General features: G+C 46.0%; 1 protein-coding gene across 1 annotated transcript in view; it reads left to right on the top strand.

The window, feature by feature from the left end:
• Positions 1–16,942, top strand: part of kcnd2 (potassium voltage-gated channel, Shal-related subfamily, member 2) — a 648,438-nt gene that overhangs the window by 613,064 nt on the left and 18,432 nt on the right. The gene's annotated exons all lie outside the window — the stretch shown is intronic.

Genomic DNA, 16,942 nt, shown 5'->3' with positions numbered 1-16,942 from the left:
TAATTTTGCACACTAATCTCTTGTGTGGGACCTTGTCAAAAGCCTTTTGAAAGTCTAAATACACCACACCCGCTGGTTCTCCCTTGTCCACTCTATTAGTTACATCCTCAAAAAATTGTAGAAGATTTGTCAAGCATGATTTCCCTTTCATAAATCCATGCTGACTTGGCCCGATCCTATCACTGCTTTCTAAATGCGCTGCTATTACATCTTTAATAATTGATTCCAACATTTTCCCCACTACCGATGTCAGGCTAACCAGTCTATAATTCCCTGTTTTCTCTCTCCCTCCTTTTTTAAAAAATGGGGTTACATTAGCTACCCTCCAATCCATAGGAACTGATCCAGAGTCTATAGAATGTTGGAAAATGACCTCCAATGCATCCACTTTTTCTAGGGCCACTTCCTTAAGTACTCTGGGATGCAGACTATCAGCCCCTGGGGATTTATCGGCCTTCAATCCCATCAATTTCCCTAATACAATTTCCTGACTAATAAGGATTTCCTTCAGTTCCTCCTTCTCGCTAGACCCTCGGTCCCCTAGTATTTCCGGAAGATTATTTGTGTCTTCCTTAGTGAAGACAGAACCAAAGTATTTGTTCAATTGGTCTGCCATTTCTTTCTTCCCCATTATAAATTCATCTGATTCTGACTGCAAGGGACCTACATTTGTCTTCACTAATCTTTTTCTCTTCACATATCTATAGAAGCTTTTGCAGTCAGTTTTTATGTTCCCTGCAAGCTTACTCTCATTCTCTATTTTCCCCTTCCTAATTAAACCCTTTGTCCTCCTCTGCTGAATTCTAAATTTCTCCCAGTCCTCAGGTTTGCTGCTTTTTCTGGCCAATTTATATGCCTCGTCCTTGGATTTAACACTATCCCTAATTTCCCTTGTTAGCCATGGTTGAGCCACCTTCCCGTTTTATTTTTATGCCAGACAGAGATGTACAATTGTTGAAGTTCATCTGTGTGATCTTTAAATGTCTGCCATTGCCTATCCACCATCAACTCTTTAAGTATCATTCGCCAATCTATCCTAGCCAATTCACATTTCATACCATTGAAGTTACCTTTCTTTAAGTTCAGGACTCTAGTCTCTGAATTAACTGTGTCACTCTCCATCTTAATGTAGAATTCTACCATATTATGGTCACTCTTCCCCAAGGGGCCTCGCACACAAGATTGCTAATTAATCCTCTCTCATTACACAACACCCAGTCCAGGATGGCCAGCTCTCTAGTTGGTTCCTCGACATATTGGTCTAGAAAACCATCCCTTATACACTCCTGGAAATCCTCCTCCACCGTATTGCTACCAGTTTGGTTAGCCCAATCTATATGTAGATTAAAGTCACCCATGATAACTGCTGTACCTTTATTGCACGCATCCCTAATTTTCTGTTTGATGCCATCCCCAACCTCACTACTACTGTTATGTTGTCTGTACACAACTCCCACTAGCGTTTTCTGCCCTTTGGTGTTTCGCAGCTCTACCCATATAGATTCCACATCATCCAAGCTAAGTGTCCTTCCTTACTATTGCGTTAGTCTCCTCTTTAACCAACAGCGCTACCCCACCTCCTTTTCCTTTCTGTCTATCCTTCCTGAATATTGAATACTCCTGGATGTTGAGTTCCCAGCCTTGATCACTGTGGAGCCATGTCTCTGTAATCTCAATTACATCATATCTGTTAACAACTGTCTGCGCAGTTAATTCATCCACCTTATTATGAATGATCCTCGCATTGAGACACAGAGCCTTCAGGCTTGTTTTTTTAACATTCTTTGTCCATTTAGAATTATGTTGTGATGTGGCCCTTTTTGATTTTTGCCTTTGATTTCTCTGCCCTCCACTTTTCCTTATCTCCTTTCTACCTTTTGCTTCTGTCTCCCTGCATAGATTCCCATCCCCCTGCCGTATTAGTTGAAACCCTGCCCAACAGCACTAGCAAACACTTCCCCTAGGACATCGGTTCCGGTCTTGCCCAGGTGCAGACCATCCGGTTTGTACTGGTCCCACCTTCCCCAGAACCGGTTCCAATGTCCCAGGAATTTGAATCCCTCCCTCTTGCACCATTCCTCAAGCCACGTATTCATCTTAATTATCCTGCTATTTCTACTCTGTCTAGCACATGACACTGGTAGCAATCCTGAGATTGCTACCTTTGAGGTACTACTTTTTAATCTAACTCCTAGCTCCCTAAATTCAACCTGTAGGACCTCATCCCATTTTTTACCTATATCATTGGTACCTATATGCACCACGACAACTGGTTGTTCACCCTCCCCCTCCAGAATGCCCTGCAGCCACTCCGAGACATCCTTGACCCTTGCACCAGGAAGGCAACATACCATCCTGGAGTCTCGATTGCGGCCGCAGAAACGCCTATCTCTTCCCCTTACAATAGAATCTCCTACCACTATAGCTCTCCCACTCTTTTTCCTGCCCTCCTGTGCAGCAATGCCACCCATGGTGCCATGAACTTGACTGCTGATGCCTTCCCCTGATGAGCCATCTCCCCCCAACAGTATCCAAAGCGGTATATCTGTTTTGGAGGGAGATGACCGCAAGGGACTCCTGCACTACCTTCCTACTCCTGCTCTGACTGATGGTCACTCATTCACTATCTGCCTTTGCAACCTTTACCTGCGGTGTGACCAACTCACTAAACGTGCTATACATGACATCCTCAGCATCACGGATGCTCCAGAGTGAATCCATGTGCAGCTCCAGTGTCGCAATGCGGTCTGACAGGAGCTGCAGCTGGACACACTTCCTGCACACATAGTAGTGCCAAAGGTTTCTTACTGATAAGAAAAGAAAAAGATAAAATACTCACCAATCCACCAGCCAGTCACTTACCCTCTTGGCTGTGTCGTCACACTTCGATTTCTTTTTACTTCTTTGTTTACTTTTGTCCCTGCACTAGCTGCCGCTCCCGAACTGCTGCTGCTGGCCTTTTATAGGCCTCGATCCTCGACCTCCCGCTCCCGACTGCCGCTCCCGAACTGCTGCTGCTGGCCTTTTATAGGCCTCGATCCTCGATCTCCCACTCCCGACTGCCGCTCATAAGGAAACAGTTTTGGATATATCCTTCAGCAGAATTACCATAGACATACTGGACAACCCTCTATTATACAGTTCTTCAACCTGACTGCGGCAGTTCTGATGAAGAGTTGCACCCATGCCATTAACCTATCTTTTTTCAGATCCTGATCCACCTTCTGTGCATTTCTAGCACATTTTCTGCTTTTATTTCAGATTTACAGTTTTTGTGATTTTCCTTTTACCCATATAGTGAAAGAAGTTACTTATACATCATTTATTTATTTTTAACATCACACTCAGCCCAGAATGATGAGATTAAATTCTCATCTTTGTGTGCTGTAAGGGTCCTATGAGAAATAAATTGAGGCAATCTCAGATAAACTGCTTTTAACTCCTTTTGGAACTGAATCGCATTCTTGTTCTAGGGAGGTGCAACCTGATCTTTGAAGATAGGAGCCCCTTTTATGTTTTTAATAATACCCAAATTGTTTTCAAACTGTTTTGATCCATTACCTGGAACTCAAGGCCAAGCAAGCATTTGAGATGTAAACTTGCTAATATTCTTTGTTCTGATTGATAGCAAGTAACAAATAACATAGGTATTTTAAGGAAAGAATTGGTTATGTATTGGTCAGTAGTTTTCTGTTTAGGTGTTCCTTAACATCTGCACCACAAATTTATCCAGTTCAGTATTTCTCTGTCCAGGTATTCTTAGACCGTAAAAACTCACCTTTCAGAATTCCTAATTTCCTACTTAATTTATGTCAGAGTAATTTCTGAGACTGCCAGTATATTTGTTTTATTGGTCCAGTCACATGCAGGCGAAAGTATCTTCATAAAAAATCCATAAAAAATTAAACTTAAATTAAAAGAGTAAAACGTTTCTTTTTACTCATAGAGCTGCCTGTACAGGGTAAATCCCAAGAAGTATTTGCTTGCAAAGGCCTACTCCTGTGTCACGAGCCTGAGGCTCACTGGAGTACTTGCCTGGAGGTTCAAAAATCTAGGCTGACAATCCAATGCAGTACTGAGGGAGTGCTGCATAGTCAGAGGTGCCATCTCTTGGATGAGGTGTTAATCCAAGGCCTCTCGGGTGGATGTAAACGATCCCATGACACTAATTCGAAGAATAGCAGGGGAGTTCTCCCTGGAGTCCTAGCTAATATTTATCCTTCAATCAACATCACTAAAACAGATTATCTGATCACTATCACATTGCTGTTTGTGGAGGCTTGTTGTGCACAAAATTGGCAGGCACATTTCCTACATTACAACAGTGACTGGTTACAAAAGTACTTCATTGGTTGTAAAGCGCTTTAGAACATCCCGAGGTTGTGAAAGGCATTACATAAATGCAAGTATTTTTTTCTTTTTTTCCAATTATTGAGTTGGCTTTGATGCCTGTTTTTAGTTGCAAATGCTTTGGATCTCCCTGATAAGCTCAATAAGAGCATACCTGCTCCTACCGGCTCCACATTTAGGTACTGTCATGTATTCAACTGTCATTGTAACCCATGTATAAATTGACCTAAGTTGTACACCATGAGAACACTGACCACAAGGGGGTGAACTTGTGGGAGATACTCCTAACCTGTACTCTCAGGTATAAAAGGGGAAGCTCCACCCACCTTCATCACTTCAGTGCTGGCTAACAAAGGTAACTGGTCACAGAGTGACCGCTTCTCAAGTATGGGCCTCGTGTGCATTTATACCGTATTGTAAGGACATATTATTGGCGACGAGAAACTGGGATTTAAACCACGCGAGCATGGCCACTAACAGCACAGACGGGAGGTACTGTGTTGGTGATGATTGGGATGATTTTATTGAGAGACTACAGCAAAGTTTCGTCACTAAGGAATGGCTGGGACAGGATTCGGCCGACAAACGCAGAGCTCATCTCCTGACGGTTTGTAGATCCAGGACGTACTCCCCGATGAAGGACCTTCTAGCGCCAGAGAAGACGGCGGGCAAGACTTTTGAAGAGCTCAGTAAGTTGATCGGGGAACACTTTAAACCGGCGAGCAGCATGCACATGGCGAGACACCGGTTTTACACGCACCAGCAGCGAGAATGGCGAAGCGTTCCAGACTTCGTGGCAGACCTCCGGCGACTGGCGAGCCTATGTACGTTCCCAGATGCATGCAGAGCGGAGATGCTGTGAGACTTTTTTATTGAGGGCATCGGGCACGCTGGGGTTTTCAGGAAACTGATTGAGACCAAAGACTTGACCCTGGAAACGGCGGCTTTGATGGCCCAGACATTTATCTCAGGGGAGGAAGAGACCAGAATGATGTTTGACAAAAATCTTGGTTTAAATGCAGCAAATGGACAGGGAGCCAACATTGCTAATGCAGCGCACAGTTCTCCAGGCAGACAGTGGCAATCGGACATGCCCGAGCATGTAGTCGTACCCAAAGGGGGAATTCAATAGAGACAATGGCAAGCTGAACGGCGATTCATGCCATTGCAAGGGACAATGCGGCCAGTAATGGGGCGCTTAAGGACAGTTACAGAGACAGTCAGAGATGATCGACTGGTAATGGACCTTTTGTTTCCAAAAATGGCTCATGTTGGAGGTGTGGAGGCAAACACACAGCCAGAGCTTGCAGGTATCAGCAATATACCTGCAGAAAATGCAACATCAGCGGTCATTTGGCGTGTATGTGCAGGAAGCCTGCAGTCAGGTTGATGTACGAGGAGGATGGGCCCAATGTAAGCCCTACAAGGCCAAATGGACACTGGGGGAAATCGCTGGAAGCTGAAGTTCAGCGAGTTCATGTGGAGCACATATATAGTTCATACACCAGGACGTCACCGATAATGATGAAAGTGCTCCTCAATGGCATCCCAGTATCAATGGAGCTAGACACGGGGGCCAGCCAGTCCCTGATGAGTATCAAACAGTTCGACAAGTTGTGGGCGTCCAAGGCCAGGAGGCCAAAATTATTGCCGATTGGCGCACAGCTACGGGCATATACAAAGGAGATCATTCCGGTGCTAGGCAGCGCCATGGTCGTCGTGACCCACAAAGATTCGGAGAACAGGTTGCCACTCTGGATTGTCCCGGGGGACAGTCTCACACTACTGGGGAGGAGTTGGCTTGCTGTCATGAACTGGAAAAGGGGCGATGTCAATGCAATTTCTTCTGTGGAGCGAATATCATGCTCACAGATCCTGGACAAATTTGACTCACTATTTCAACCCAGCATTGGCACTTTCATGGGGACCAAGGTAGTGATTCACATAAACCCGGGCGCCAGGCCAGTACACCACAAGGACAGAGCGGTGCCGTACATGATGCAGGAAAAGATAGAATGAGAATTGGACCGCCTGCTGAGGGAAGGCATCATCTCGCCAGTCGAATTCAGTGACTGGGCGAGCCCGATTGTGCCGGTGCTCAAGGCGGATGGGTCGGTCAGGATATGTGGCGATTACAAGGCCACCATCAATCGGATGTCACTCCAAGACCAGTACCCGCTACTGAGAGCGGAGGACCTCTTTGCGACGCTATCCGGTGACAAACTTTTTTCAAAATTGGACTTGACCTCAGCTTACATGACCCAGGAGCTGGCGAGTGAGTCGAAGAAGCTGATCACCATCACGACACACAAGGGGTTGTTTGAGTACAACAGATGTCCGTTCAGGATTCGCTCGGCCGCCGCGATCTTTCAACAAAATATGGAAAGCCTCCTCAAGTCGATTTCAAGGACGGTGATTTTTCAAGATGACATCCTCATCACGGGTTGCAATACTGAAGATCACCTCCACAACCTGGAGAAGATGCTACGCAGACTGGACCGGGTAGATCTGCGACTGAAAAAGGCAAAGTGCGTCTTCTTAGCTCCAGAAGTAGAATTCCTGGAAATGAGGGTAGCAGCAGACGGGATCAGACCTACTGCGTCCAAAATGGAAGCGATCTAGAGAGCACCTAGCCGCGTTCGTTCCTGGGGCTCCTGAACTATTTTGGTAACTTTCTTCCCAAATTGAGCACGCAAAGGTCGCGAATGGGTCTGGGGGGACAGCCAGGAAAGGGCTTTTGATAGAGCACGCAATTTGTTATGCTCCAACAATCTGTTAACGCTATATGACCCATGTAAAAAAACTTGTTTTAACGTGTGATGCGTCGTCCTATGGTGTCGGGTGTGTGTTGCAGCATGTTAATGCCAAGGGTCAGTTACAGCCGGTAGCTTATGCCTCCAGAAGTCTGCCCCAGGCAGAAAGGGGCTACGGGATGGTAGAAAAGGAAGCACTTGCAGTAAAAAAAAATGCACCAGTACCTGTTTGGCAGGAAATTTGAGCTGGAGACAGATCACAAACCCCTAACATCCCTTTTGGCCGACAACAAGGCCATAAATGCAAATGTGTCGGCCCACAGACAGAGGTGGGCACTCACGTTAGCCTCCGATGACTACACAATTCGTCACAGACCAGGCACTGAAAACTGCGCCGATGCACTTAGCAGGCTCCCACTAGCCATCACCAAGGGGGCAACCGAGCATGCTGCTGAGATGGTCATGGCTGTTGAAGCTTTCGAAAGCGAAGGCTCACCCGTGACAGCCCGTCAGATCAAAGTCTGGACAAATAGAGACCCGCTACTGTCTTTAGTCAAGAAATGTGTCCTGAATGAGGACTGGGCAGCCACGTACAGGTCATGCCCTGAGAAATTTAAACCATTTCACAGGCGCAAGGATGAACTCTTGATTAAGGCTGATTGCCTACTATAGGGGAACCGAGTAGTCATGCCCCAGATGGGCAGAGAGGTGTTCATCAGAGAACTCCACAATGAGCACCCGGGCATTGTCATGATGAAGGCAATTGCCAGGTCACATGTTTGGTGGCCAGAGATAGATGCAGACCTGGAACTTTGTGTTCGCAGGTGCAACACGTGTGCCCAGCTGGGCAATGGGCCCAGGGAATCCCCCCTTAGCCTCTGGTCCTGGCCCGCCAAGCCATGGTCACGGATCCATGTGGACTACGCAGGTCCTTTCATGGGAAAAATGTTTTTGGTTGTCGTAGACGCCTACTCCAAATGGATTGAGTGTGACATTCTTAATTCAAGCACATCCTCTGCCACGGTAGAAAGTCTACGGGTAGTGTTCGCCGCCCATGGTCTACTGGACGTCTTGGTCAGCGACAATGGCCTGTGCTTTACAAGCATTGAATTCCAGGACTTCATGGCAGGCAATGGTATCAACCATGTCAGAACGGCACCGTTCAAGCCGGCCTCAAATGGCCAGGCGGAACGCGCAGTGCAGATAATCAAACAGGGCATGCTCAGAATCCAAGGAGGTTCCCTACAAAGCCGCATATCACGCCTCCTGTTGGCCAATAGATCCCAACCACGCTCGCTCACAGGTGTTCCACCTGCAGAGCTGCTAATGAAAAGGATGCTCAAAACCAGGTTATCCCTTATACACCCCACCATGAAAGAAATTGTTGAGAGCAGGCGTCGGTCACAATGTGACTACCATGATGGAAATACGAGAGCGCGATGTATTGATGTCAATGACCCTGTCTTTGTCCTCAACTACGCTGCAGGGCCCAAATGGCTGTGATTGCCAAAGAGGGGAATAGGATTCTGGTAGTTAAACTTACCAATGGACAAATCTGCCGCAAACACCTGAATCAAACAAAAAGGAGGTTCAACAACCCCATCAAAGAAGCAGAGGAAGAACATGATGTGGAGTTCACTCCACCACAGATGACCGAACACCGGAACCAAGTAGAAGAGAGCCCAGTCACTGTGGGCAGTCCGGACAGGCCTGAGGCACCGCAAACAGCAGACACTCAGGCCTGCGCCCAACAACCGGAGCCCCAACTCAGGCGCTCTACAAGGGAGCGTAAACCACCAGAGAGACTTAACCTGTGATCCCAATAAGACTTTGGGGGGGAGGTGATGTCATGTATTCAACTGTCATTGTAACCCATGTATAAATTGACCTAAGTTGTACAGCTTGAGAACACTGACCACAGGGGGTGAACTTGTGGGAGACTCTCCTAACCTGGACTCTCAGGTATAAAAGGGGAAGCTCCACCCACCTTCTTCAATTCAGTGCTGGCTAATAAAGGTTACTGGTCACAGAGTGACCTTCTCTGAAGTATGGGCCTCGTGTGCATTTATACCGTATAGTAAGGACATATTAGGTTGACAGGCATTCAGTAGAGCTGGTTTTTCATGAGTGCAGCCTATGAAGCATTTTGGGACGTTTTACTACCTTAAAGGCACTATATAGATGCAAGTTGTTGTTATGATGTAATCCTGGTGTGCTCAGTTTGTGTTCCACCAGGACCACTCAGCTCCAGACCTCATTATAGTCTTGGTCCAAACATGGACAAAAGAGCTGAATTCCAGAGGTGAGGTGAGAGTGACTGCCCTCAACATCAAGGCAGCATTTGACCACGTCTGGTGCCAAGGAGCCCTTGGTGCCAGAGTAAAATCAAAGTCATTGGGAATAATGAGGAAAACTCTCCACTGGCTGGAGGCATACCTTGCACAAAGGAAGCTGTAATTGTTGGAGGTCAATCATCCCAGCCCCTGGACAGCGTTACAGGAGTTCCTCAGGGCAGTGCCCTAAGCCCAACCATCTTCAGCTGCTTCATCAATGACCTTCCCTCCATCATAAGCTCAGAAGTTGGGATGTTCGCTGATGATTGCATAGTGTTTAGTTCCATTCGCAACTCCTCAGAGAATGAACCAGTCCATGCCCACATGCAGCAAGAACTGGACGACATTCAGGCTTGGGCTAATAAGTGGCAAGTAACATCAGGCAATGACCATCTCCAACAAGCGAGAGTCTAACCACCTCCCCTTGATATTCAACGGCATTGCCATCGCCAATTCCCCCACGATCAACATCCTGGGAGTCACCATTTACCAGAGACTTAACTGGACCAGCCACATAAATACTGTGGCAACAAGAGCGAGTCAGAGGCTGGGTATTCTGTGGCAAGTGTCTCACCTCTTGACTCCCCAAAGCCTTTCCACCATCTACAAGGCACAAGTTAGGAGTGTGATGGAATACTCTCTACTTGCCTGGATGAGTGCAGCTCCAACAAAACTCAAGCTCAACACCAGGACAAAGCAGACTGCTTGATTGGCACCCCATCCACCACCTTCAAACTTCACTCCCTCCACCACCGGCGCACTATAGCTGCAGTGTGTACCATCTACAAGATGCACTGCAGCAACTCGCCAAGGGTTCTTCGGCAGTACCTCCCAAGCCCATGACCTCTACCACTTCGAAGGCCAAGGGCAGCTGGCGCATGGGAGCACCATCACCTGCAAGTTCCCCTCCAAGTTACACACCATCCTGACATGGAAATATATCGCTGTTCCTTTATTGTCGCTCGGTCAAAATCATGGAACTCCCTCCCTTATAACACTATGAGAGTACCTTCACCACAAGGACTGCAGCAGTTCAAGAAGACGGCTCACTACCATCTTCTCAAGGGCAATTAGGGATGGGCAATAAATGCTGGGGTTGCCAGCAATGCTCACGTCCTGAAACAAATAAAAAAAATGTGAGGGGAACAATTTTTTCTTCTATATTCAGTGAGTAAGTTGAGCACTGGGATTGAATTCCTGTTGGAATTCTCCAGTCCATCTGCTGTGAATTCAACCTCGAGTTGTTTATTTTTCAGAAACCCATTAAAAATACTTACTTCACTGTCTCTGAGCATCTTCACACAGACTCCTTTCTCAATCATTTCAGTGGAAATGTACAACACATCCTCACTCCAACACCCCATCTCCAGCTCACATTGAGCATTGCCACAGGATATCTATTAATGTTTCTATAATTTCAATTTTCACACCAGTATTTAACATTCTGTAGTAGAATAAAAGAAAAGCTTAAAAAATAAGCATTTGCATTAGGGTCCTATGACCAATGTCAGTAAGTGTGAGGTGGTGGAGTTTGGTTACAAAATACAACAAGCTCTGTGCTGTGGACCATGGATAAAATATTAAATGTAAGAAGTTTAGAACAAAGAGCAGACAAAACTTATTTACACAGAGAGTTGTGACAAATATTGATCATTATAAATTGGTAGACAGTTAATTTGACACCAGCTTTATTATGAAACCTGACCTTTATCCTTTTAGGACCATATATTTTTTAATTTGCAATTAGGTGGTTTGACAATGAGTAGAAGTTAAGTGTATTTAATGGACCAGAAACTTGACAGCGCAATGCGCGCTGCAAACCGGCTTTTCCGATGCATTCCCGGGTCCGTAGAAACTTCGTACGGGCCGAGGGCCTATTTTTTAGAATTTGTTAGAATACAAAAGGAGCCTGAAACTTACCTTGCGATTCGCCAAGTCCAGCAGGCCTGTTTCACGGTCAACGCAACGCAACACAAGCAGCTGGGGGTGGAGCTACAGCCCTGCACCAAAACGAGTGCCAGCATCTGCGCGCATGCGCAGTAGCTCCTGGCCCTCCCAACGCATCCTGTCTCCGGGCGACCCTATCCCTGGCCGAAGGGACGTCGCCCCTATCCCGGGCTGAGAGGCCTGCCTGCCTCACCGTCTCTCACCTCGCCTCGTCGCCACTGCCCTTACCTCTTTGGTGGAGGGCCCGGCCTAAACACCTCCTCAGTGGCGGGGCCCGCCCGACCAGCAGCTCTTCGGCGGCAGGGCCCACCCAAACTCCTCCCCAGTGGCGGGTCCCGCCCAAACTGCAGCTCCTCGGTGGTGGGGTCCGCCCGAACTGCACCTCTTCGGCGGCGGAACCCGCCTGAGCACCTCTTCGGTTGCGGGCCCCGCCTGAGCACCTCTTCGGTGGCAGGCCCCGCCCGAGCACCTCTTTGGCGGCGGAACCCACCCGAGCACCTCTTCGGCGGCGGAACCCGCCCGAACACCTCCTCAGTGGTGGGGCCCACCCGAGCACCTCTTCGGTTGCGGGCCCCGCCCGAACACTTCGTCGGTGTCGGGGTCCACCCAACCAGCTCTTCGGCAGGCTGTTGGAGGGCTCCCGGTGCTGCAGTAGGTGAGTAAAAACTTTAAATTTTTTCTTTAATGATTGATTTTTTATGTTTTTTTTGTTTGATTTATTGATTTATTGGTTGATTTATTGATTTATTTATCATTTATTATTGATGATGGCTCTTTATTGGTAAATGTGAAGTGTTTAATGCTTTGTAAAATCCCCTAACTTCCCTCTAACTTCCCTTCCCCCCCACTATCTTTCGCTACCTGCGCCTAATTTCTAAAGTGTAGGCAAGGTTTTTCTGAACGTACAAAAATCGACACTTACTCCATTCTAAGTTAGTTTGAAGTAACTTTTCGCTGCCTAAACTTGCAAAACAAGCGTAAGTGGCTGGTAACGCCCCCTTTTGAAAAAAAAACTGTACGAAAACGAAACTATTCTAACTAAGTGGAACTGGTGCAAACTAAATGCCGAGAATTGCGATTTCTAAGCTACTCCATACTAAACTAGTTGCTCCAAAAAAATAGGACCAACTGAAGCCGAAACTTGGGCCCTTGTCTCAGGCACTAGAAAATATTGTGTCTATCCACTCTTTCCATGAATTGTTTTCAGAATCTATTGAGGCCTACTCTTGCTCCTATTTCTTATGTTCCACTTGAATTTTGAATTCCTGTCTATAATATCACAGTTGTCCTAGAATGCTCTATGAAGCAGGAAAAGTTTAGAGTGGATAGAATAGATTTCTTCAATTATACTTCATTACAGGTGCAAGAATATTGCTGACACCAGTCAGTGTGAACAAAATGTCAAGCAGTTAGGAAAGTAATTACAGTAAATCACTGGTTGGGCCTTAGCTGGAATATTGTGGACAATTCTGGGCATTTACACTTCAGGAAAGATGTAAAGGCCTTTGAAAGGATACAGAAGAGGTTTACCAGAATGTTAGCAGGGATGAAGGACTTCAGTTATGAGCGTAGGTTGGAAAGGTTAGGATTGTTCTCCAAGGAACAGCGAAGGTTAAGAGGTGAACTAATCGAGGTTTTCAAGATGATGAGAGATTTTGATAGAAGTGATAGGGAAAATCTATTCCATCTGACGAGGAGGTCAATAACCAGGGGTCATAGATTTAAAATCATTGGGAAAAGATCTCGAGGGGAGATGAGGAGAAGTATTTGCACTCAGAGTTGTCGGAATCTGGGACATGCTACTTGAAAAGGTGGTGGAAGCTGATTCCGTAAATAATTTTAAAAAGATGTTGGACAGGAACTTGAGGATGACAAACTTACAGGGTTACGAACAAAATGCAGGGGGCTGGAGGGGACTCGGCACAGCTGCTCTTTCAAAGAGCCAGCACAGGCATGACGGGCTGAATGGTCTCCTTCTATGCTGTACATTTCCATGATGATTCTATGTCCAAGCACAGGTTACTTGCATTGCTTCACCAACGTATTCAATTTTATATTAGCCGAGTCTATATAAATACCATGAATTTCTTCATCATCTTTCACGGTGCTTTGTCACGTTCAATCTAATAACATTGCTTTCATCTAATGCGATGTATTATGGAATAAGATCACATCTTTCTAATGGTTTTGTTACCTTATAAAGTATTTGAACTTTTTGCCCTATATATCGTGTGATGTTTGTCTTGAGTGAAAACTAAAACTCGCCATTGGCAGCAGAAAAATTGTAACTGTCCAGTGGTGCTACATGCTTATCACAGGAGGAACAAAACATGAAATATTAAATAAAGCTGAGTGTGTGATTGAAAGACTATGTTACTTTATTAACCGGTAACATATGAGGGACAACGTTCTACAGAACATTGTCTTAATTGGCTTCATATCAAGATAAATCCTTTGCTAAACTATGCAGTCTCTCTCTTAGGCGGTCCCTTGTATCGAGGATGACTTGCTTCCACGCCAAAAAGGGATGAGTTCGCAGGTGTTTCAATGAAGGACCTGATATTCCAGGTCCCGAACTACATCTTGAAGGGTGGAAGATGCCTCCGTGTGGTGGCTGTTGCACACCAGCCACCACACAGGTTTGACAGAGCCAGGTCTTGGTCCAGTGGCAAGGATTAACCAAGACAACCGGAGACCAGCTCTGCTGCACTGACCTAGTGCGCACACATATCGAAGTACAAACTATGCAGCAGTGTTCAATTGACTGGCCTTATTTTCCCTTTGGTTATTTATGTGAATACATAAAAAAATTTATATTAAGTTTTAGTTACACAGTAAGACAAGATAAACAGGAACCATCTGTTAAAATTCTTTGCCAAAATGTTTGATCAAATACAGTGCCCAAGGTAACAGCATTGCAGGTGTCGCCTGCATCCTCGAGTCTACAGGGCAGTGATTAGAATACTAAATAAGTATGTGCTTACAGATGTATTTAATTTTAAACACAAAATGCTTTATTATCTTTAGAAAGCAAATGTAATTCAGTTTTAAAATATGCATGTAGATTTTTTTCTGTTATGTAATCATACCTTCCCAAGCTATTTCTAAATCTGAATTTCCCATATTTTATTTGAATTGTCTGTGTGATATAAGTAACCAGTTGAGGTAAGTGCAGCTTCAGGTTTTTATTCAGCACAGGTGTGGCAGCTGAAAAACATGAAGCTTTATTACAGTCCAAAACTAGGGGCCACTTGGTTACTAATAAATCCAGTAAGGAATTCAGGAGAAACTTCCTTACTCAGAGATTGGTAAGAATGTGGAACTCGCTACCATATGGAGGGGTTGAGGCGAATAGCAGATGCATTTAAGGGGAAGCTGGATAAGTAATGAGGGAGAAAGGAATACAAAGATACGGGCCCTGAAATTGCGGCCTCTCCGTAAGATATGCGCACGTGCCCGAAGAGGCCTCGCAAGTTCTGGGTTAGGCATGCAAAGTGCATGCGCCGAAATCCGGTACTTGCAAACTATCAAAATTTCTTTTGACAGTTCCAATGCATCCACGGGAGAAGGGCTTTCGCAGGTGGATTCCCAACTCTTGCCCAGCGAATGTACTTAAAAACGTTATACCTGGTAAAAACAAACAAAAGGCCTGCTTTTACCAGCGCAAGAGTTTTAAAAGATAGAAAAATAAAATGTTATCAATAATTTTTATATTAAAAATCCTGTCCATTAAGAAAGTTTATTTTTACTCCTATTAAAACATATTTTAAAAAATTCAAAAAATAATTTTTTGTCTAAAACATTTAATTTCAATTAATTTTAAATATGTGAAGTGTTTTTCTTATTTATTTTAAATGTTTATATGTTTTTGGGGGTATTCATAGAAATGGTGATCTCCATACAAATGGAACTCACCATTACTGTGAATGGGAATACGCCATTTTCGTTGGTTGGGCTGGCCCCACGTGATCCCAGGATGCACATATGCTCCTGGGATACTTGGGCCTCTGCGCTGGGCTGCAAATGGAGGCCTCGTAGCGCAAGTGTTCATTCCTCCGGGACCACCAGCTGTATTCGTAAATATTTTTGCGGTCGGAGGCATCTGCCCGCGGGAAGCCTCCGACCGCAATTTCAGGGCCATGTTGATAGGGTGAGATGAATAGGGTGGGAGGAGGCTCGTATGGAGCATAGACATCGGCATAGACCTATTGGGCCGAGTGGCCTGTTTCTGTGCTGTTTCATTCTATGTAAGTTAGCAAAGGAAAGTACCATAAAAAAAAGGGCTGGATTTTCAGCTCGTTGCCACCTCTGGTTCCGCCTCGGAGGGACAGCAATGGCAGCAGTGAACTCTTCCGGGCGGGCAGCCAGCTTCCAGCACCCTGCCGGTGTTTTTGGTGCCAGTTTCAATGGGGCGTGGAGCATTACCGCCCGGAAGATACAGGCGAGCCGGTGTGCATTGTCCCTGGTTGTGACAATGGCTCAATTTTGGGTTCCCGCCCGATCCATAGCACTCCGTAGAGCGCCGTGTTGGGACCACCTGTGAAAGCGGGCGGTCCAAACTGTAGCGGCTGCAGTGAGGTAAGTAATGTCGACCTCAGGTAAGTGTGATTGTTTTTTTTTGCGATTCATGTTGTGGTGGCCTGAGTTATTTATTGGGAATGTTTTTGCTGGGTTTTTTTCAGGGTTTTTTTTCTCCCCAGGCCTCTCTTAGAGCGCTCCAAGGCCGGCTGTTTAGCTCGGGATTTTTGCGTGCTCAGCCGGCAAACGCCCAAAGAGAAGTGTACAACACCTCCCTTAGCGCTCCACCCCACACTCAGGGCCCTGCTGCCCAATTTTGCTGACTGAGGCGCAAATTTTTCACGGGCGCAAACTTTGCCGCCATTACCGTCCTGAAATGGGCAAAGCAGAAGATCCAGCACAGAGACTTTAATTTGCACGTGACCATGCTAATCTGTAGCTTTAAGCTGCTTATTTTTATCATGTAACTCAAGTAAATTAAAGCAAGTTATATCTTCTGGTTTGTATTTTTAACAGGGTATTATGTTAAACACTGGGGTAGATTTTAACTATGGCGAAGCTGCCCAATAGTGCTGGTGGGTGATCCGATCCTTTTTGAAGGCCAGGCCTCAATACCGTGCTGTCAGCAGGCTATAGCTCACCAGCTCCGGGATGGTGCAATATCAGATAGCCGGAGGCCGATCCCGCTTACAGCAAGATAGATCTTGGGGCGGGGCAGGGCAAAGGGAAATTGAAGGGAGTGAAAGCCCAGCGTGGCAGTGGCCCAGATTATTCCTGTGGGGCCTGAAGGAACACCTCTGCTCCCACTGGCCTCACAAAAATAATTTGAAATATACCGTTTCTGGTCCTCTTTGGCTGTACCTTCAGGAAAATCTGGGCAGAGCATGCACAGCAGAGGATATTGGGGTCCTATCTATGGCGAAGCTGCCCAATAATGCTGGTGGGTGGTCCAATCCTTTTTGAAGGCCAGACTTCAATACCATGTTGTCGACAAGCTATAGCTCACCAGCTCTGGGCTGGTGCAATATAAGACAGCCGGAG

Source organism: Pristiophorus japonicus, chromosome 15, assembly GCF_044704955.1.
Source record: "Pristiophorus japonicus isolate sPriJap1 chromosome 15, sPriJap1.hap1, whole genome shotgun sequence".
Taxonomy (NCBI): domain Eukaryota; kingdom Metazoa; phylum Chordata; class Chondrichthyes; family Pristiophoridae; genus Pristiophorus; species Pristiophorus japonicus.
Note: the sequence above shows the minus strand (reverse complement) of the source record. Positions and strands in the feature narration are given on the sequence as shown.